Source organism: Cetorhinus maximus, chromosome 12 (assembly GCF_964194155.1).
Source record: "Cetorhinus maximus chromosome 12, sCetMax3.hap1.1, whole genome shotgun sequence".
NCBI lineage: Eukaryota > Metazoa > Chordata > Chondrichthyes > Lamniformes > Cetorhinidae > Cetorhinus > Cetorhinus maximus.
This window is the reverse complement of record NC_135890.1, coordinates 91,170,550-91,194,694: the sequence shown is the minus strand read 5'-3', so window position 1 is coordinate 91,194,694 and position 24,145 is coordinate 91,170,550.

The window sequence follows — 24,145 nt, the reverse complement described above, 5'->3', positions numbered from 1 at the left end:
CTCGGATGGGAAGCCCACCCTTGGCCTGATTGAGGCCCTTAAGTGGCCAATTAATGGCCACTTAAGGGCCTCAATTTTTAGGTTGGCGGGAACATCGAACTTCCTTGGGAGAAGGCTGGAAAGGATCAAAGTTAGATCTCAGGCGAGAAACCCCCTTCTGACTGGGGGCACAATCCCCTTCAGGCCCGGTGACCTCTGGACCTCCCTCCTTGCCCTCCCTGCCCATGGCCTCTCCCCCAAGACCCTGATTGCCCACTCGCAAACTCTCAGGCCTTCCCAACCCTCCCCGCTCTGGGACCCCTTACATTTACCTTGTCCTCCAGCTCTGGCAGTTAGGATCAGGCAGGTTGGTGTAGTTCCCCTTCTGTCCACTGCAGCGCTATCACACAGGGACTGGAGAGCTGCCGGCCAATCAGATTAGTTGGCAGCTCTCTAAAGCAGTACTTCTTCCTGAGTGAGGGGTGGACGTCCTGTCTGCAGCCAATCGATGCTCACTGGAGCGTAAATTGGCTGTGGGGCAGTCAGATGGTGGGAAGCGAGCACCACCATTCAAAGAATTCAGACCAAAGAATCACAAACCACTTGAGATGTGTAGAAGATGTTGGGATGGAAAGAAGAATGTGAAGATGGACCTATGGTGAGTTGACAGGCTTTTTAAAAAATCTATTATTTGTTATTATGTGGCAGGTGATGTCTGCCAGGTGGAACAAATCCACAAGGGAAACTTGGCCACGTTATCACAATGATTTTACAATTTGTATTATCACAAGATGATTTAGGCATGGAATTCAGAAGTAACGAGTACACTAACACCCTTTAAAGATTACAAAATATTAAAACATTTATTAACAAAAGAAAAGATTTCAAGCACACATATAGGATTACAGATACTTATGAGGGAAGGGTAAAACTCCAAGAAGTATGACTAATGGGAAACAAAGCAGCAGGTTAGCATGTGGGGGTGGGGGGGTGGATTCAACTTCATGGAAAATTATGAAAAAACTGAAAAGAAAGGAGAGCCCAGGAGAGGCTATTAAAGTCTCCAGAACACAAAATAAGACAGAGTGTTTGGAAAGGGCTAGGAATCTAACTTCAAGCACATCAGATAAAGGGACAACAATGAGAAAGGGGACGGGAAATACAGGACTGAAGGTGTTGTATCTGAATGCACGCAGTTTACAAAATAAGGTAAATGAGCTTGTGGCGCAGATTGAAATTGGCAGGTATGATGTGGTGGGCATTACGGAGACATGGCTGCAAGGGGATCAGCACTGGGAGCTAAATACCCAAGGATATACATCCTATCGAAAAGATAGGCAGGTTGGCAGAGGGGGTGGGGTTGCTTTGTTAGTAAGAAATGAAATGAAATCGATAGCAAGAAATGATGTAGGGTCAGATGATGTAGAATCTGTGTGGGTAGAGTTGAGGAATTGCAAAGGTAAAAAAACCATAATGGGAGTTATGTACAGGCCTCCGAACAGTAGTCAGGATGTGGGGCACAAGATACACCAGGAGATAGAAAAGGCGTGTAAGAAAGGCAGGGTTACAGTGATCATGGGGGATTTCAATATGCAGGTAGACTGGGAAAATCAGGTTGGTATTGGATCCCAAGAAAAGGAATTTGTGGAATGTCTACGAGACGGCTTTTTGGAGCAGCTTGTGGTGGAGCCCACTAGGGAACAGGCAATTCTAGATTTAGTGATGTGTGATGAGGCAGATTTTATAAGAGAGCTTAAGGTGAAGGAACCCTTAGGAGGAAGTGACCATAATATGATAGAATTTACCCTGCAATTTGAGAGGAAAAAGCTGGAATCAGATGTAACGGTATTACAGTTGAATAAAGACAACTACAGAGGCATGAGGGAGGAGCTGGCCAGAATTGACTGGGAGATGAGCCTAGCAGGAAAGACAGTGGAACAGCAATGGCAGGAGTTTCTGGGAGTAATTTGGGAGACACAGCAAAAATTCATCCCTAGGAAGAAGAAGCATACTAAAGGGAGGATGAGGCAACCATGGCTGACAAGGGAAGTCAGAATCAGCATAAAAGCTTAAGAGAAAGCATACAATACGGCGAAAAGCAGTGGGAAACCAGGGGATTGGGAAGCCTACAAAGACAAACAGAGGACAACTAAAAAAGAAATAAGGAGGGAGAAGATTAAATATGAGGATAAACTAGCCAGTAATATAAAAGAAGATTGCAAAAGTTTTTTTAGATGTATAAAGGGTAAGAGAGAGGCAAAAGTGGAGATTGGGCAGCTGGAAAATGACGCTGGAGAAGTAGTAGTGGGGAACAAAGAAATGGCGGAGGAACTGAATAGGTACTTTGCGTCAGTCTTCACAGTGGAAGACACGAGTGACATCCCCAAAGTTCAAGAGAGTCGGGGGGCAGAGGTGAGTATGGTGGCCATTACCAAGGAGAAGGTGCTAGGAAATCTGAAAGGTCTGAAGGTGGATAAATTACCTGGACCAGATGGATTACACCCCAGAGTTCTGAAGGAGATAGCTGAAGAGATAGTGGAGGCGTTAGTGGTGATCTTTCAGGAATCACTGGAGTCAGGGAGGGTCCCAGAGGACTGGAAAATCGCTAATGTAACACCCCTGTTTAAGAAGGGAGTGAGGCAAAACCTCGGTCATTGGTAAGATTTTAGAGTCCATTATTAAGGATGAGATTTCAGATTACTTGGAAGTGCATGGTAAAATCGGGCAAAGTCAGCATGGTTTCATCAAGGGGAGGTCATGCCTGACAAATCTGTTAGAATTCTTTGAGGAGGTAACGAGTAGGTTAGACAAAGGAGAGCCAATGGATGTTATCTACTTGGACTTCCAGAAGGTCTTTGACAAGGTGCCGCACAGGAGGCTGCTCAGTAAGATAAGAGCCCATGGTGTTAGAGGCAAGGTACTAGCATGGATAGAAGATTAGCTGTCTGGCAGGAGGCAGAGAATGGGGATAAGGGGGTCCTTTTCAGGATGGCGGCCGGTGACTAGTGGAGTTCCACAGGGGTCAGTGTTGGGACCACAACTTTTCACTTTATACATTAATGATCTAGATGAAGGAACTGAGGGCACCCTGGCTAAGTTTGCAGATGACACAAAGATAGGTGGAGGGACAGGTAGTATTGAGGAGGCGGGGAGGCTTCAGAAGGATTTGGACAGGTTAGGAGAATGGGCAAAGAAGTAGCAGATGGAATACAACGTGGGGAAGTGTGAGGTCATGCACTTTAGTTGGAAGAATAGAGGCATAGACTATTTTCTAAACGGGGAGAGAATTCAGAAGACTGGAGTGCAAAGGGACTTGGGTGTCCTAGTCCAGGATTGTCTTAAGGTTAACTTGCAGGTTGAGTCGGTAGTTAGGAAGGCAAATGCAATGTTGACATTTATTTCGAGAGGACTAGAATATAAAAGCAGGGATGTGCTGCTGAGGCTTTATAAGGCTCTGGTCAGACCACATTTAGAATATTGTGAGCAATTCTGGGCCCCGTATCTCAGGAAGGATGTGCTGGTCCAGAGGAGGTTCACGAGAATGATCCCAGGAATGAAAGGCTTAACATATGAGGAACGTTTGAGGACTCTGGGTCTGTACTCGATGGAGTTTAGAAGGATGAGGGGAGGTCTGATTGAAACTTACAGAATACTGAAAGGCCTGGATAGAGTGGACGTGGGGAAGATGTTTCCATTAGTAGGAGAGACTAGGACCCGAGGGCACAGCCTCAGAGTAAAGGGAAGACCTTTTAGAACAGAGATGAGGAGAAACTTCTTTAGCCAGAGAGTGGTGAATCTATGGAATTCATTGCCACAGAAGGCTGTGGAGGCCAGGTCATTGAGTGTATTTAAGACCTAGATAGATAGGTTCTTGATTGGTAAGGGGATCAAAGGTTATGGGGAGAAGGCGGGACAATGGGGTTGAGAAACTTATCAGCCATGATTGAATGGCGGAGCTGACTCGATGAGCCGAATGGCCTAATTTCTGCTCCTATGTCTTATGGTCTTATGGTCTTAATACTATAAGAAATCCCAAAATTCCCAATTAACCTGACTTGCAACTACACACCACCTTTAAAGCAACAGTCCAAAATAGATTTTAAATTTAAAAAGCAAGCGAGCAAGTTACCACAGAACCCACTCGACAATGGAATTCCAAAGGCTTTTCTCTAACTTTAGTTACTGGACACAGCAAACATTTGCTACAATGGCTGGAGGCTTCTTCAAGGCTGTTTCACACACTCCTATTAGATCTTACATGCCGCCAAACCAATGTACCCTTTCATTCCTCTTTATATATGTTTCTCTCTCTTTAATATGTAAATTCCATGGTTTGATAGGCAGGATTTTCCGCTTGCCATGCGGGTGCTTGCCGACATGCCGAGCTTGAAATGGCATGTGATATTTCAGTCACCAGGTGCGCTCGAGAGTCAGCAGCATGCCCGCCAACAATTGAGAGGCCTATTAAGGCCATTAATCAATTAATTAACCACTATTTTTCGCTGCCTGTCCAACATTATGGTTGGTGGGTGGGCGAATTAGCCAGGCAGCTTTTGGAATTTTGAGGAAAGCTCATCCAAGGGCAGGATGAGGTTTCCGATATCAATAATAATAAAAAAAAATGTTTGGGCGGAATTTTTATCATCAACATATCTTGGGGTTAGTGATTCTTATGGGTAGAAATTTTTTCCAGGATTTTAAAATCTTTATTTATAGGTTTGAAATTCTTCAGCTCCCTGAGGCAGTTCTCTGCCTTCAGGGAGCCTTCATTGTGCCCTCCTCCCATTGCCCCATCCTGGCAGCGCTGAGTCTTTTAGCATGCGTTTCACACTGGCTGGCTGTTGATTGGCCAGCCAGCGTGAAATCGCGGTTAGGGGCCAATCGTGGGCACTGGGCTGTTTCCCGGCCGCTCTCGGGTCCGCCTGCCATGTCTGCCCAACGATTTCAAAATCCTGCCCCATATGTCTTTGCAAATTAGGTTTTTCTATTATAAGAAAAGTTTTCATGTTGCTAATATGACCCTATTCCTTTTGAAAAAAATAAACACACTGCTTGGCCTTGCTTATCGCACCAGTTGTAAACATCCTACCATCCCTTTGAAATCCAAACAACTCCGTTGCTTATCTACAAATGCAAATTTCCTTCACACCTTATATTCTAAGACCTCATCCATGGTTACTCATTAGCATTTCAAATGCCTTTTACCTCTAACTTCTTTTGATAATTTCAAGATTACAGTCTAGCTGACTCCAATTCAATTAAATCACACACAGACAGAATCATCCATATTCACCCCTATAAATCTACTTTACAATAACCCACAATAATATTATGAAAATTATTATAGCTTCATAACACCTCCATCCTTATGTGAAAGTGAACCATAGTAATTTTAAAAGACACCTTCATTTTCTCAATCCATCTTACACTACTTATTATACATATCTATACACAAACTATTACATTACCAGGTGCATGCATTAACATAACAATATATACAAATCCTTTGTATCAATAGAGTCATTTCAGTCCAGTGCCCACCTTTTAAATGTCCAATTTCTTTTGAGCTTTGAAATCTTGACAATGCATCTGTAACTAGATTTTCTTGTCCAGCAATATGTATAATTTGTAAATTAAACAGTTGCAGTAATAAACTCCATCTGAATAGCCTTGCACTTCAGTCTCGAAATTTGTCCAGAAATTTTAAAGGATCATGATCTGTATAAACAATTGTTTCTGATGAATTGTTTGCAACGTAAAACTCGAAATGCTGCAACGCTAACACCAGACCCAGAGTTTCCTTTTTGATGGTTGAATATCTTTTCTGTTGTACATTCAGCTTTTGTGAAAAATACCCCATTGGTTTCTCAATTCCAGTTTCACCTTCTTGCAACAGTACCAATGTCTACATCACTTGTGTCAACTGCCAACTTAAGCTGCTTGGCGTAATTAGGTACCACCAAAACTGGTGTCGCAGTCAATACAGTTTTTAAACTCTCAAATGCATTCTGACACTTCTGTCTCCATTGCAACCTCTTGTTCTTTTTTTAAATAATTCAGGCAATGGAGCAACAATACTGCTAAAATTTGGTACAAACTTCTGGTAAAATCCACTCATGCCCAGAAATCTCAAAACTTCTCGTTTTGTTGTAGGCACAGGGAAATTCACGTTGGCTTTTACTTTCACATCTCTTAGAGCCACCTTACCATGTTCAATGGTATGGCGTAGATATGTAACTTGCGCTTTTGCAAACTCGCTCTTAGCCAGGTTCACCACCAAATTAGCTTCTTGCAGTTGATCAAGCAGTTCTTACAGATGTTGTAAATGCTCCTCCCACATTTGACTGAAAACTATCAAGTCGTCAATATAAACAACACAATTGCTTAGTCCTGCAATTACTTTGTTTGTCAGTTTTTGAAATGTGCATTTTTCATACCAAATGGCATAACTTTAAACTGATATAGTCCACCTGGCACCACAAAAGCCAATATCTCCTTTGTTCTCTCGAATAACGGTACTTGCCAATGCCGTTACAGCAAGTCAATCTTTGTGATAAACTTTGATTGTCCCACTTTCTCAATTCAATCTTCCAATGTGGAATAGGATATGAATCCACCTTTGTCACTGTATTGAATTTTCGATAATCCGCACAAAGTCTTTGTGTTCCATCTGGCTTTGGTACCATCACAATAGGTGAACTCCAGTTACTTCAACTAGACTCAGATGTCATTTTGAAGCATAAATTCGATTTATTTCTACATTTGTGGTAATTTTGCTGGACTTAATCTAGAGGGATGTTGCATTATTGAAACTGCATCAACTACATGTACATGTGTAACTAAATTCGTCCTCCCCAGCCTATTCCCACAAATAGCTTTGTGTGACTGCAATAGCTTCTCCAAATCACTTTGACACTTGTCTGGAGGGTAACTCAATATTACATTTAAATTTTTAAGTATCCCCTCATTATCCAATTTGATCAAAGGAAAATCAATTTCAGAATCCTCCATTTCTACCTCTTGTTCCTTATCTGCCACCACTAATATCTCCTTTTGGTCATCTTCCCTGTATAAGTACTTTTTAAGCATATCTATATGACATACCCACTGATTCTCACTTCTATTTGGCGTATTTATTAAATAATTTACTTCACTCAGGTTCTTTTCAGTTCTGTAAGGCTCATTAAACCTTACCTTTAATGGTTCACACAATACTAGTAATAAAACTAACACTTTTTTCCTAGCAACAAAGCTACAAGCTGTGGCTCTCTTATCTGACTTCGCCTTCATCACCTGCTGTGATATATTTAAATGTTCCTTGCCTAACTCACATGCTCTGTTCAATCTTTCTCTGAGGTTTGTCACATAATCCAGGAGAGTAGTTTCCAAATTTTGATCCATTAACTTCCCCTGCATCAACTTAAGTGATCCCCTTACCTCATGACCATAGACTAATTCAAAAGTATTACATCCTGACGATGCACCAGGAACATCCCTAATAGCAAAGTACAAGAATGGAATTCCTCAATCCAATCCTATGGATAGTCTTGGCTATAAGCCCTCATCATAGTTTTCAAAGTTTTATGTTATCTTCCCAAAGCACCTCGTGATTCAGGATGATAGGCTGTTGATTTAAACTGTTTTATCGCCAAGCTGTTCATTACTTCCTTAAATAGCTGTGGCATGAAATTTGAACCTTGATCCAATTGTATTTATTTTGGCAAACCATATCTGGTAAAGAATTTAGTCAATTCTTCCACAATTCTCCTTGCTGTAATATTTCACAAAGGTATTGCTTCTGGAAACCTTGCTAATAATAATGGATGTTTCTACAGGTACTGATTTCTACTTTTAGTCTCTGGGAGGGACCCTAGACAATCAATCAAGACCCTAGTAAAAGGTTCCTCAAATGCTTGAATTGGAATTAAAGGTGCCAGTTTAATCACTGCTTGAGGTTTTTCTGTCACCTGACATGTATGACATGTTCTATAGAATTTGACTGCATCTTTATGCAATCCAGGCCAATAAAAATGTTTTTGTAATTTCACCAGAGTCTTCTTAATTCCTATTGGAATTTCATGAACTACTTTCAATATCTCATTTCTGTATTTAGATGGTATAACTATCTGAAACGCTACCATCCATTTCTCATCTGCTGAAACATGAGATGGCCTCCACTTCCTCGTTAACACATTACTTTTAAGGTAATAACATTCTGGAATACATTCTGCCTCTGTTTCTGAGTAAACTGTCAGACATAAATGCTTTATTCATGGATCCTCCTGCTGTAACTCTACCAATTTAACTGAACTAAAAACTTCAACTTCATTCTCCTCCATTCTCTCTCCCTGAACAATCTTATCAAAGATCGTATCAGCTAATTGAATTTCAGCATCTTTCCCCTGCCTCTTAAATTCCTCCTCTTCCTGTTTTAACCTGTGATCTTGTGATCTCATTGCTACATAATCTGGAAACAACTCAGGATGCTCTTTCTGCAACACCTCTGTTGAATGCACTTCTACAGGCTGCTCGACTACAGTAGGCATCACCAACATCTGTGACCCAGCTATAACATTACCTAAAATAAATTGAACCTCTGCAATGAGCAATTTTTCCACTACTCCAACAATCACCTCACCTGTTTTTCACTTACTCTTTAAATTCACCTTTCACAATGGAATAGCTTTAGCATCTCCATGAATTCCCTTTATCATCACCTTTTCCTGCAATACTCCCTCTGAAAAACAAATATCACTACCCCATAATGTTAAGGATTGACTAGCCCCGTGTCTCTTAAAAATTTTAATATCTTTGCCTACTCCACCCTGTACACATGGAAAGACTTCCCCTTCACATACAAAATCTTTAAACATTTCTGTAACCTGCCCTTCAGAACTCTCTTGGGTAAATTGTGAGCATATTCCCACTTCTTTAACTATCACTGATTCTTCCTGCTTCACCTGTACCTAAGTCACTGGTTTTTCCTGTGCCTGGATCTCAAAACCCACGGTACTCTTATTTCCGGAACATTTCTACATTCTAATTACTGCAATAGATTTTCCCTATAACTTCCAACACATTGATTTTTGTGTGCCCAACCTTATTCCAATAAAAACTCCTCAGTTTTTGAGTGTCACTTCTACACTCAGCACCTTCGATTCTGGTCTGAGAAAAAAAAATCCCAGAGAATTTCTGACTGCCTCCTTCTCCCCCTTGACTACCTACTTTGCTTTCACCTTGCCACTTTTTATCCTCTGATTTAAAAGGGTGACGGTTTAGATCTATGAACTAACTCATAATCATCAGCTATCTCTGCTGCTTGCCTTGCCGTTTTAACCCTTTGTTCCTCCACATAAGTTCTCATTACCAAAGGAATTGAATCTTTAAACTCTTCCAAAAGAACTACCTCTCTTAGAGCTGCATATGTGGTCTCTATCTCTAATGCCCATATCCACCAATCAAAATTACCTTGTTTTACTCTCTCAAACTCAATGTAAGTTTGCCCAGGCTGTTTCCTTATAGTCCTCAATTTCTGCCTGTATGCCTCAGGAACCAACTTATATGTACTCAAAATAGCCTTTTCTACTGCATCATAATCCATCGATACTTCTGACAATGAAGCATAAACCTCATGAACTCTACCTACCAACCCAGACTGTAAAAGCAATGTCCAAATTTCTTGTGGTCACTTCACCTGTTTAGCTATTTTCTCAAATGAGACAAAGAATGCCTCAACATCCCTTTCCTCAAACTTCAGAAGAGCTTGCACAAATTTAAATATCTCCCCACTGGGCTTTAGGTTGGAAGTGGTCATTTCCACATCAGAACCTTCCTCAGCCTCAGAGCTCTTTTTTAACTTCCAGCTTTTTAAGCTGATATTCTCTCTCCCTCTTCTTTGCTCTTGCCTCCATTGCTAATTTCTCCAATGCCAATTCCCTTTCCTGTTTTGTTTTTCTCTCCTGCCTTTCTGCTTGCTCCCTTTGAAATGCCCTTTCTCTATCTTTTTTCCTTTTCCTCTGCCTCTAACCTTTTTAATTCCAGTTTTTTTCATTTCCATTGCTTGTTCATGTTCAAGCTTCTTCATTTGTAACTGAAGTCTCACTGCCTCCAGCTGTGACTCACTGGTTTCAGGTATCCCTTCAATTTCAAGTGCTGTGCTATCATTTCAATTATATCTGCTTTCTTTGCCCTTACAGTTAACCTCAACTGCAAATTATCTGCCAATTCTGTTAACTTATCCTTAGATAATTTTTGTAAACCAATCAGAGTTATTTCTTCTACTCCCAGAAAAGTCTTAGCTATGGATAAAGCCATTTTTGTAGTCTCACCACTTTAAAATCCCTCAGCACCAGCTTCTGAGTTCAATTTTCTTCTCGTAGCCTTAATATTCACCAATGCCAAACCAATATCCCGCAAAGAGCTCCCAATTTTGTAATGGCATGGCAGGTTATGTGTGCCAGGCAGATCAAATCCACAAGGGAAACCTGGCCATGCTATCAAAATGGTTTTTCAATTTGTATTTATTATGAGAAGATTTGGACACTGAATTCAGAAGTAATGAGTCCACTAATACCCTTCAGAGATTTTAAACAAAAGAAAAGATTTCAAGCACGTACATAAGATTACAGCTACTTAATACTATAGCAAATTCCAAAATTCCTAATTAACCTGACTCCCAACTACACACCCCCTTTAAAGCAACAGTCCAAAATAGATTTTAAATTTAAAAAAGCAAGCCAGCAAGTTACCACAGCACCCACTCAACAGTGGAATTCCAAAGGCTTTTCTCTAACTTTAGTTACTGGACACAGCAGACTTTTGCAAAAATAACTGGAGGCTTCTTCAAGGCTGTTTCACACATACTATTTCATTCCTCTTTATATATATGTTTCTCTCTCTTTAATCTGTAAATTCCAATGTTCCATATATCTTTGAAAATTTACTTTTCCCATAATATAAAAATCTTTCATGTTGCCAATATGATCTCTTTCCTTTTGTGAAAAATAAACACATTGCTTGGTCTTGCTTACCACACCAGTTGTAAACATCCTACCATCCCTTTGAAATCCAAACAACTTCACTTATCTACAAATGCAAAATTCCTTCACACCTTATATTCTAAGACCTCATCCATGTTTACTCATTAACATTTCAAGTACCCTTCTACACCAAACTCCTTTTGATAATTTCAAGCTTGCAGTCTAACTGACTGTAATTCAATTAAAACCACACACAGACAGAATCATCCATACTCACTCCTATAAGTCTACTTTACAATAACCCACAATAATATTATGAAAATTATTATAGTTTTGTAACATATTATTGTTTCAAACAATAGCTTTGCCCAAAGGAATATATAGGGCAAGGCTGCCATAAATATTTGATAACGTTCACCCACAGCATCAGTATACTGTGAAGAGGCCACAATCAGGCCACTATGTTAAAGTATCTGAATAAATCAAATTCCATTTTTAAAGCATGGGATTTGGGGTTTTTGCGAGTATTTTAATTATGTGCCTTGATTCTGTCCATTCCATTAGTTTGCAGTCACTAAATAATTTTAATTTGTTTTATTGGCGTTTTGTAGTTTTGGAGTTTCAGTTTATTTTTTTCATGAAATTACAGTGATTTTGGCATGATTTAACTCAACTGTTTTATCTTGTAAGTGGGCCACGCACCAATGAATATACTCTAGTTATTCAGCTATCTTACATTTGCATAATGTATTAATCTAAAACTTCCAGTATATGTAATTCCCATGTTTATCAGAGTCATAAAAAGTGTTTTTAATCATCTGTTTAGTTCAAATTATTGGCCCCATGATTTATTTGCACACTATGCTGCTGTGGAAATTATGGTCTTAGCATTCATGCCATCCTAGAAAACTAGCAACAGCAAACTCAACAGTTCATGACAGCTGAACCAGTCCCTGAAAATCTGACAGCTCAAACACAGCCTTGATTATATGTCTCATGACACATGAAGATGAGCAATTGCACTGCAAGTGCAGTGGGATGTGGACAGGACATAATTTAATCTGTAGGTAAGGTATACCCAACATTTGATTGATCTTAATGCAGGGACAAAATCTATAAGTTCATCAAAGTACAGTTTGCAGCAGTGTTGAGTTTAGAAATTGCTGACATGCAATATGAATGTTGAAAATGTAAAATTTAATTTCTGGGTCATCTTGGGTCATGCCATCCTGGAATTTTGATACTTTTGCCGCGACACTGTTTTCATGATAGCATTATGAATTTCGAAAGAAACTGTATTTTAAGATTACTATTAAAAATCTTGGACTGATTTAAAAAAAAACTGAAACAAAATGGATTCTAATGGTCATATGACTTCTCTTGTGGGTTCGACCCTTACCAACCGGATGTGAACTAGACTCTGTTTACCTCAAGAGGATTCACAAAAGAAATTTGAAATTCAATGGGTGATCAAATAGACAATGACTAAGATAGGACCCAGGACTTGGATATGCAGTTTCCACTCCCCTGCCTTTTCCCCATAACCATTGATTCCCTTACTGTCTATCTCAGCCTTGAATATACTTAATGACCCAGCCTCTACAGCCCTCTGTGGTAAAGAATTCCTCTGAGCGAAGAAATTCCTCCTCATCTCTGTCTTAAATGGATGACCCCTTACTCTGAGATTATGCCCTCTGTTCCTCGACACTCCCACAAGGGGAAACAACCTCTCAGCATCTACCCTGTCAAGCCCCCTAAGAATCTTATATGCTTCAATAAGGTCGCCTTTCATTCTTCTAAACTCCGATGAGTAAAGGCACAACCTCTCCTCACAAGAAAATCCCTCCATCCCCAGGATCAACCTAGTGAACCTTCTCTGGACTGCCTCCAATGCCAGTATATCTTTCATTAGATAAGGGGACTAAAACTGTTCACAGTTTTCTAGGTGTGTTCTAGCTAGTGCCTTGTATAGTTTTAGTAAGACTACCCTATTTTTATGCTCCTTTCCCTTTGAAGTAAAGGCCAACATTCCATTTGCCTTCCCTATTACATGCTGAAATTGTATGTTAGCTTTTTAGGATTCATGTACTAGGACTCCCAAATCCCTCTGTGCAGGCCTGCACTGAGGAACCCCCGACATCATCCCGGTCCCTTTAAATTTTTAGGAAGGCGGGCGGACAGCGAAATCACCTGTCCGCCCGCCAACCTGACAGGCTAATTAAGATCATTAAAGACCTGCCCGTCCAACCTTAAGGCTGGTGGGCAGGCCAGGAGCCCCAGTGGGCTCCTGATAATACATGAAACCTCATCTACTGGCGGGATGAGGTTTCATGTCTGTTTTTAAAAAATTTAATAAAGTTTATGTTGTTTTTATTAACATGTCCCATCTCGCGTGATGTTGTCACATGAGGGGAACATGTTAATAGTTTTTTATTTTTATATTTTTTAACTTTTGTGCACTGTCACTAATCTCCCTGAGACACACATTTTGACAGCTGGGGATTCCCCACCCCCCCCGCCCCGCACAGGAAGCGCATAGTGCTTCCTGTCGGGCAGGCCACTGGGAGGGCCTTAATTGACCCGCCCACTCAAAATGGCAGTGGGCCTCGTTTCAGCGGTGGTTGTCGGCTGTCCGCCCACCACTGAGCCGGTGGGGCTTGCATGCCCACCAAGGGCAAAGTTCTGCCCTTTGTGTGTATGTGTTAATGACTATCTTTTCTTAGGTAACTTCCTGAACAATAGTGTGACATAAACTGTAACCTTTTCCTTTTTAAGTAATAATACTTTGCTGTTGGCTTATTTTAAATCAAATTTCTCACACATGGGTAAGAGAATACACACACTCAAGATGCATACAAATACGTTATTCACGGGCAACTTTGGGGAAACTCCCTTTAAAGCATCCATGAAACTTTGTTTTATAAATATTCCAACAATTGGAGGGGGTCCATAGTTTTGCCTTTCATGCTAAAGAGTTTTCCTGGAAGCATCAGAAATATTTTGAATATGAAAATAAAAATAGTTATATATATTTCACTGAACTTTAAAAGGTAAAGTTAGGATGAATGGGCTATGCTCTGTGTTAAATAAAGGACAGAGGAAGGTTGATATAAAAGGATAAACTTTCATCCACTCTTATCACCAATAGTAATTTCTGACCGTTTTGCTCTTTTGAACCTGTTGAAATTATTTACTTTTGTCAATAAAAGTCATTATGAATTGCAATCATTTTCACAAAAGTAAAATACATAAAAATGTGACTTACTTTATCAGACACAGGGAGGTGACTTTCATACCCTTAGCAGCTCTTGACTGATTGTGTCTGTAGTAACTGAAGGTATAGCCTCTCCTATTGCCCATTGGGGTCACGTGATATTCTTGGAGGCTCTGACCAATGAGCCCTAAGCGCGGGTAATCCGGGGGTGGGGCTTCCTGTTGAGGATCCTGTTCAAGCATGTAGCATCTCAAAAGCTCTCTGTAATAAAGCTTATCTGTTTCTTGTTGAAACCTGTCTGGTACATCCAGTCATTACAGTGTCTAATCTAGGAGTGGCAGCCTATATATTATTGACAGAATAAGGATTGAATTTTGTGGAGCCTGCTGGGGTGGACCCAGAGAATCAAAAGTCAGAAGTCTTGTGACAGGAAAGCAGCTCCCTGTTATGTTGTTGGCAGGAGGATAAGCAAGCAGGAAGCTTGCCCGTTATCGGCAGGAACTTCATGGGAAAAATTTTCCCCGTTGGGGGTGGGGGGAAATGCGGGAGCGGGCGCGAGCAGGCGTGCCTCCGATTGTCACCCCTAATTGGGGGCGTGCCACCATTTTAAGTAGGTGGGCCAATTAAGGCCCGTCCAATGTGACATCTATCAGGATGCATGCGCTTCCTGTGCGGGCGGGGGGGGGATTCCCTCAGCTGGGAGTGCACTCTTTCGCGCACGTGCGTGAAAGTGCGCACAGATCTCCCTGAGGCTAAGTGCTGCCTCAGGGAGATCCGTTCGGACTTCAAATTTGTAATAAAATCCATCCTAACAATGTTACATGAGTTGGGACATGACTATAATTTTTATTAAAACTCAATGTGCAGATTTTAAATCACTCATGAAACCTCATCCTGCCCGTGGATGAGGTTTCATGCTTTTTCTGAAGCCCACCAGGGCTCCCGGCCTGCCCGCCAACCTCAAGGTTGGACGGGCAGGTCCATTAATTATCTAAATTGGTTTTTCAATGGCCTCAATAGGCTGTTGACAGGTTGGCGGGCGCACAGCTGACTCGGCTGAACCCCCGCCGACCTGAAACGGAAATGACGTGGGATGATGTCGGGAGTTCCGCCGGCAAGTGGGCCCCACCCCCACTCGCCGACCTGAAGATCCTGCCCCATAAATATTCAAAGCCCCTTGCATGCAATTTAAATATAATTCGATGGGATTGAATGCAGCTCCCCGATTAAATGAAACTAACACAAATTTCCCATGCCTTCAATAGCCTGCCCACTGAATGCTGGCAACTTAAGTGTGGCTTACCTGACTCACCGTGAGAACTCTTTTGACTTGCAGGAGTGTGAGTCATAGGGAACTGCATTGTCTTCAGAGATTTTATCTCTGTGTTCAAATTTGATAACCTGACACTCTGCGGGGCGGAGTCTGATGCAGGAAATGCTTAAACCAAAAATATTGGGTCTAAAAATTAAAAGGGGAGCTCATAGCCTAGGGGCAGAGGGGCCTCTCTTCAAGGTGGCATTACATATGAGTGCCTAAAGGGAGGACACGTTAGACCAGGCCCTCGGAGAGGTGGGTGTTGATGGTGCTAATCACTAGGTGACCCAGGGCTTATTGGCCAAGTAGCCTATTAATCTGTATAGTCAGTGCCCAAGGCAGCCAATCTGCTGCATAGACCATCCCAATTGACAGGCTAATCAACCAATGATTGCTGTTGTTCTGACCAAACACAATCGTTGGTTAAGTAGTAGGAGGTGCCAGGTTCCTTTCTTTCTTCCCTCATGGACTTCTCTTTGGGCTTTGTCATCGTAGAGTGCTGCTTTCTTAATCATCACTATTCTTTCTTCAGATCTGGGTGGAGGCTACTGGAGTGCAATCAGGTTGGTGACAGTTGTTTCTAAGTTGTTCCCCTCGCCCCCGGCAGCTCTTTTCCCTGTAAAGTATGGCCTGGTGGGCTCTTTCTCAGTTCTGCCGAAGGGTCATGAAGACTCGAAACGTTAACTGATTTCTTCTCCACCAATGCTGCCAGACCTGCTGAGTTTTTACAGGTAATTCTGTTTTTGTTTTGGATTTCCAGCATCCGCAGTAGCTTTTAGCTTTTTGTTTTTATCTTCCTCAGGTTAGATGTCTCTATTTCAAACCCCCATTTTAGTGAAATCAACTTCTGGGCCTTTTTGTGATTTAAACTTGACTCCCTCTGCCTGTCCTTCTCCTTGCTCTGCACATCTGGCTGGTTTTGATGGCAACAGGTGGCGGTTGGGTGGCACCAGGTAAGAGAGTGGCAGAGGTTCGAGGCAGCTGGCCCGGGAAGCATGAGGCCACCAGTTTAGAACATAAATGGAATTTGAGTCTGCCTTCAAGGTCCTTCCAGTTAGGTGGCGAAAAAGGTGGTAAATTGAGAACTGGAAGTCTGATCACCATTGAGAACTCACCACGGGAAGTTCTACTGCAAATCTTTTCCTACTTAGATCTATCATCCTTGTTGTGTGCTGGCTGTGTCAGCAAGACCTTCTACCAGGTGTCTATTGACAATTTAATTTGGCAGAGAATCTACTGCAGGTGTTTTGCATGCAAGAGAAGGGCCTGGAAGCCCAAGGATGTAGACATAGCTACTGAGAAGCTGAGGATAATTTCAATAAAGGACAGTCCAGCAGGATTTTGGAAAAAAGTGTAGATATGCAAATGTGCAGGCCTAGGCAAAAGAGGAGCGGGGCAGTTGTTGAAACCCATTAACTGTTGGTTGCTGTCAATGTTCAAAGAAGCTGTGAAAGCACTTGGAATTACTTGGATGGTCATTCTTAGAGATAGAAATGGGAATGAACATGTCAAGGAGCAGAGGAAGGCCTGTGATTCTGTAAGAGGTAAAGCATCTCGTGCCTCGTCACTCTGGCCCTTCCTGACCCTCCTCCCTTGATGGTGGTTGGGCCCTGGGCCAGGCTTTTCCTGATCCTCTCTGGCCACTACTCTTGGTGTTAATACACACTTTGTTTCACCACATTGCCATAACCTGTGAAAGGTTCTGTCTTCTCAATATCATGAGGCAGATTCCTGACAACTAACAGATGACTGCCTGGGGATTCGATTGTGCGCCATGTTTCTGTGTCCCCCTGGTGCATGTGCAGTTTCACGGAGACAGCTGGCCATTTAAATCACCAGCTGCCTCTACTGAAGTCGGAGTTTGGTAGCCCAGGACTGTGAAACTCGAAGTGTGCAGAGTAGACTTGGTAAAAGCAGGTCTGAACTATGTATATTTCTTTGGATGGCCAGGGTACCCCTTTGGAGAGGGAAGGCACCCCTTTGTACCTGGTCCCGGGACATCTTCGGGGGTGGTTGGGATTGTTAAAAAATGGGCAAGAATGTGCGTAGAAAGTGCATAAACTCATTAATTGTCAAGCGCATTGGAGCTATCAACAGATCTCTCAAAATCAACTGTTAAAAGGACCTGTCAAGAGGACCTGTCAAAAGCACACATCAGAGGGAGCTGTCAAGCTCTCAAGGCATTAAAAGTTCTTCCTTTTAAATCTTTGAAAAATATATCTGGAGTGTTAAAAAATAATCCTTGGATGCTATTTCTCTCTGCCTGTTGGCTTAAACCTGAGGATTTCCAATACTAGGTTACTGCTGCATGACTGATTTCATAACCATCCATTATCACAGTAGGGTGCCTGCCATTTCACATTTTGATTGACAGCTACTTGTGGTTATAGATTTTTTGAAGTGGGTCTATGAATTTCAATGCTTGTGGTTATAAGGGATTGTGTACTTGAATTAAATGTTTGCTGTTATAAGGCTTTATATGGTTGAAGGAATGTAAGTGTGCTAAATAGATTTTTATGTTCAGTGTTTTTTTAATATAGTGAATTCTGCAATAGACACTTAGAACATTATTTTATCTCAGCATGGCTCTTGAGGTCTACATATGGTGGATACTGGGTGAGTTGGCATGGTAGATGTAAGGGAAAAGGATGGTTGTTGGGGGCATGGGTTGGCATGAGTTGGCACTAAATTGACATGGAGGCTATGAAGGGCCATGGGAGGGGGTGCAGGGGCTTAGGTTGGCATGGAGGGTATGAGGGGCCATGGGGACTGAGTACAAGGGCATAGCTTAGCATGGAGGGCATGAAGGTTTATGGGGTGGGTATAGGGTATGAGGTGGCATGGCTTGGCATGGATGGGGCATGAGGATTTTGTTGGGGTGAGGTCTGGAGGGATGTTTTACGTTTTATGCTTTAAAAAAAAAATTTGAACACTTTGCTAGAGTCCCAAGGCAGGCTTTCCATCCAGCCTACCTCTGCACCCGGCATCCTCCTCACTACCTCCGGGGTGGCCCGCCCTAGCTTCAAATATTGCCTGCCTCGCATGCCCGGACTGAAGGTCTGTTGTCCGGGCGGCCATTTTTAGAAGTCTGGTTCGCGAGCTGGGAGTTCTCCTGACTCTGCACATCAGACTCGTGGACGAAAATCTGGGCCTACATCTTGCATGTAAGCAGATCCCAAAATCAACAATGAGATTGATGACCAATGAATTATTTTTTGGTAGGGATTGTTGAGGGAGAAGTGCTGATGCGGATATTGAGAGAACCCCATAGTTTTCTGCATCTAACGCCAAGCAATCTTTATTGCCCAATTAAAAAGCTGAGGCTTTAGTTTCATGGCTCAGTCAAGTTTCCACATTGAACAATGCAGCTCTCCCTCAATATAACACCGGATGCTAACTTCAATTCCATGCTAGCTTCAATTCTGTGCTCTGGAGTGGATCTTTACTTGAGCGAAGTGGATCAGCCTGTTTGGATGTCTACTCCCATGTTGATAATCTTTCAGATTGTGTCATTATTATTTTATGTGCTGAGTTAATCTAATGAAAGAAATGCACATGCATAAATGAAAGGATTGAAGAAATACTGTTAAGTTCAATAAAAATGGAGGATAATTTCCAGGTTCTTATTTGTCAGAGCTGTGGTCTTTCAGGAGGCCTGAACACGGCTGGTGGACTTAATGAATGAATATGTCAGAATGAAAACCAGAAAATGTGTACGCTAATCGCACAACAGTATTTGCTTCACTGAGCTAAACAAACCTGCAAAGCAGATCTAATGCATGAGGATGAAATCTGAAAATCAGGAGTTCTGTTCTGATAAGCAGCATAAAGGAAATCATGGCGTTCAGTCTACTTTCTGCCATAATTTCAACAGAGTCAGCGGGCGGAATTTAATGCCCTCACCCTCGTGACAGGGAGGACATTTAATCTGGAGGGAGGTGGAGGCCCCACCGCCTTCCCGCCTCTGCCCTAATTAAGTCTATGGCAGGAAGGCTGGTGGATTGCCTTCTCGCCCCACCCCCAATCGAGACCCTTAAGTGGGCAATAATTAATGCTCATTTAAGGGCCTCAACCCCACCTCCTCTGCTATACACCCTGCAGCGGGCAGGGGATTCACCATGCAGGAAGCCAGAATAGCTTCCAGGGGGCATGGACCCTTGTTGTCATACACTCAGTGCCTGATTGGGGGACACAGCGTCCGGTAAGGGGGGGCACGCTGAGAACCACCTCCTGCTCTTTTTGCCAACATCTCTTCCCTTCCTCGCGACCCCCACCTCATTACCCATCCATCCCACCATCACTCACCTATGGCCTGGATCCCCTCAGTGATCCTGGACCTCGGGCGGGTGCATTACCAGCAGCAGCCACCATCTCCCCAGTGGTACTGCTGAGCAATGCACAGCTGCCACCCTCTGATTGGCCGGCAGTTCTTGATGGCCCAGAGGGAAAAAAACCAATAAAAACTGGGAAATAAGAGTACTGGTCCAAGCTGCTTTTTCCTCCTGGGGGAGGCACGGGTTTTCCATTCCTGTCCTTTATGTCAGGAAAGGCTCACCCCTGCCCAGATAACTGCCTGATTGGCACTAAATTTTCTCGGGCCTTCCAGAAAGTAGGCGATATGAGGCTCTTGCCAGCTCTCCAGCTGGCCCTATTAGAACCCTGTCGCCTACATTAAATTCCGCTCAATGTTTTTGACAACTCTCTTGGTCCTACACCTGACTGTTATTATTCTATTAATATCTATTATTAGATATTAGACCATGATTTTGCACATATGCTAACATTATATTTGTCTTCATTTATTTGCTCTGCGTTCATCTTGTGAACTTTGCTTCATTTGACATAAGGCAGCTTCCAGGAAGAGCCATGTATTAATATTTCAGAATTAAATCTGGAATGTATGTGTGCCAGCAGCATAACAATATTTTATATTGGAATTTGCTAACAGGACCACTAGGCAGGTCTCATATATGGATCCACATTTATGGAATGTGTAAAATACGTATGTCAATAACATGAGAAAACATTTACTAAGGCATGCTAAACCATAAGAATATTCTTGACAATTATTTGCCTGAATGATATGATCTCTCTTCCATCTATTCTCAGAAACATGACAAAATATAGAATTTCTATTTTATAAATTATAACTCCCTACCTACTTGATATGATTTTGTTAATTAGAGTTATTAAAATTGCATATTAGTTTAGATTTATACAGCTCTCACCTTGAGTAATTACAGCAATGAAAGACAATTTTACTCAATCCTCATCATGCATATATATATAGGGAATGAAAGATGAAAACCACAATTAAGTAGTATTTAAATGATACAGGCATGGTGCTGTCATAAATCATCCCTGACACAAGGGCTCCGCGGTGATTTGAATATGAATTTGTTATTCAGGTTGAAGAAGAAGGAATCTAGATGGTCATCCCAGTGACACCTAGCAATCGTGTTGCCAATATTTTACATAAATTCCTTCTTTTCAGAAAGAGAAATGAAAAAGGAGAGGATTATGTGATTCCTATTTGATGCCAGGAGTGTTTCCAAACAATGGCATATATTATTTATTAGAGTCATCCTTTTATGTGATATTTAATTAATATGATACATGACACATCAAAAACAGCCTTGGATAGCATGACTTGAATATATGCAATTCCACAAATCTTAAATAGTTGTTATTAATATTTGGCCCAGATTTTACGGTCAGTGGCAAAGGAACAGCGCTTGTGCTTCACTTCGTTGATAGCTGTCGACAAAGTTTTTGCAGGCTTTAGGGTGCAGGGTTGCTTTCAACCAGTGCCTGTCTCTTTGTGCCAGCCACTGCAGCACCTGTGAGCAGGGTAAGAAACAGCAAGTCTCTCCAGCCAATCAAATTGAAGAATCCTCACTCAGATTTACTTTTTTTTTATTTGTTCACGGGTTGTGGGCTTCGCTGGCTGGGCCAGCATTTATTGCCCATCCCTACTTGCCCTGGGCGGAAACTTGTCAGGGACCACTGGGTGGATGGGGGGAGGGGGAAGGGGCATTTCCATCAGGAAATCTGGAAGTCCAGGTTTCCCCAAATGCTGTGGAGTTTTGGCTACACAACATGCATAGCTTTGCTTTTCAGTTGGGCACAGAACACTCCAGAGGAGGTCACAACCTCAAATAGGGAGCCGATTGCTGCAAGTGGGACTGTCAAGGGATGGCGGGAGTGTTTGATCCCTAACCTGGAGTTGATCCCCAACCTGGATTGGAGTCATGTGGGTTGGGGAGGTGTCTGATGGAGGTTGGGTGGAATGTGGAAGGCCAGGGGAAAGGACCCGTCTTCCTGAAGCTGCCCTTGCCACCTATCAGTTGCCAGGTATCTCTAGGTCTGGGAAATGTGGCTGACCAGGGTTAAACGTAGTTGAACATGCACAAAAGAGCTGAATTCCAGAGGTGAGGTGAGAGTGACTGCCCTTGACATCAAGGCAGCTTTTGACTGAGTGTAACATCAAGGAACCCTAATAAAACTGAAGTCAATGAGAATCAGAAGGAAATCTCTCCGTGGGGTCATACCTAGCGCAATGGAAGATTGTTGTCATTGTTGGAGGTCTATCATCTCATCCCAAGCACATCGCTGCAGGAGTTCCTCAGGCTGATGTCCTAGGCCCAACCATCTTCAGCTGCTTCGTCAATTAGCTTCCCTCCATTATCATGTCAGAAGTGGGGATGTTCGCTGATGACTGCACAATGTTCAGCTCCATTCGTGACTCCTCAGATACTGAAGCAGTCCATATCCATGGGCAGCAAAACATGGACAATTCAGTCTTGGTCTGATAAGTGGCATTACATTTGCATTACACAAGTGCCAGGAAATGACAATTTCCAATAAGAAAGAATCTAACCATCTCCTCTTGACATTCGTTGGCATTATCACTGCTGAATCCCCCACAATCAACATCAACTACCACCCCAATGTAACAGCGGTTACATTGGCCAGAAACTGAACTGGACTAGCCATATAAATAAAGTGGCTACAAGAGCAGGCCAGAGGCTGGGGATTCTAACTTCCAAGCTCCCCAAGGCTAACTACAAGGTACAGCTCAGGAGTGTGATAGTATACTCTCCACTTAATTCTAACAACACTCAAGAAGCTCTACACAATCTAAGCAAAGCAGATCTAATTGATCTGCACCAAATCCACCACTTTAAATATTCACTCACTCCACCACCAACTCACAGTGGCAGAAGTGTACCACCTTTGGTAACTTTACAAAGCACCTTCAACAGCACCTTCCAAACCTGTGATTTCTACCACACAAGAGTCACAGGCGCATGGGAAGAAGATCCACTCCAAGCCACACACCATCCTGATTTGGAACTATATTACTATTCCTTTACTGTCTCTGGATCAAAATCCTGGAACTGCCTCCCTAACAGCACTGAGGGTGTACCTGCACCACATGGACTGCAATGATTCAAGAAGACAGCTCACCACCACCTTCTCAAAGTCAATTAGGGATGAGCAACAAATGCTGGCCTTGCCAGTGATGTTCACATCACAAGAAAAATTGAAAAAACCTGGAAAGCAGTTTAATTCAGAAGCTGCCAGCCTCATTAAAATATTTGGTTGGCCGACTGTCCTCCTGGGAGTGGATTGGCGGCTCACCTCTAGTCCCATTTCCATCAACCTAGAAGTCCAGAAGTGGGTGAGTTGGAGGCCTCGTTATGCATTCTTAGCTGAGAGCCAAGACATTCATTACTCTGAAACAGCTGCACCACAGGGAAACATGCTTCATTGACAGCTCTTACTCTCTGATCTATTCTGTCAATTGCACAATGTTCATTTAGGCAAGATAAAAATTTTTAAGTGTTTACAGTTTCAGCTACTGATGCTTTAAAGGGTCTGGATGATTGACACTTTTTATAGGGTTGTAGTGAAAGGAGATTTTTCAAGAAAGTGGAAAGTTATGAATGACTTTTGTTTTTTAAGGTTTTTTGACACATCCTATTGTTTCTATAGGGTTCATTGTTTCTGTACAGAGTGCGTAGTGGGTGATTGGGCGTAGAAGTGTCATAGCTTGATGTGGATGGTATGAGGGCCCATGGGTGGGTAGAGAGGCATAGCTTGGCATGGGGGGCATAGGTAAGACCTTTTGAACTTACATTTCAAAAGGTTCCATCATCCAGACAGACTATGGTTCATAACACCTCTGAGGTGCCGTGAACCATGAGTCCTTTAAAAGCTGGCCTGGCCCCATGAAAATTGTGGAGGACTAGGACATACCTATTTCCTCAGTTGAAATGGCCAAGTTGGGAGTGCAGGGTGTGGGCTCATGATCCGCAACAGCCTGCAACCTTAACCCACACTGGTGAAAATCAGTGGTGCCTAGAATGGGTTGGGAATCCCAGAATCGGGCCCCGGCTGCCATTTTTGTAGCTCCTTGGAGTCTCCCCAGTCCATAAAAATCCAGCTCCATAAATTCAATTCTTATTTATAGGAGATGTGATCTTTCGAAAGCCCCAATTTTAGCAGTTGATGCACAGGTAAATAAGAATAAAACCTAGAGAATGTATATGACCAATAGAATAACAATATTTAATTCAGTGGCCTATTTTGAAAGGTAATCAGGTGGATCCCATGTCTGAATTTACAAGAAAAAAAAGTGAAAAATTGAAGTCT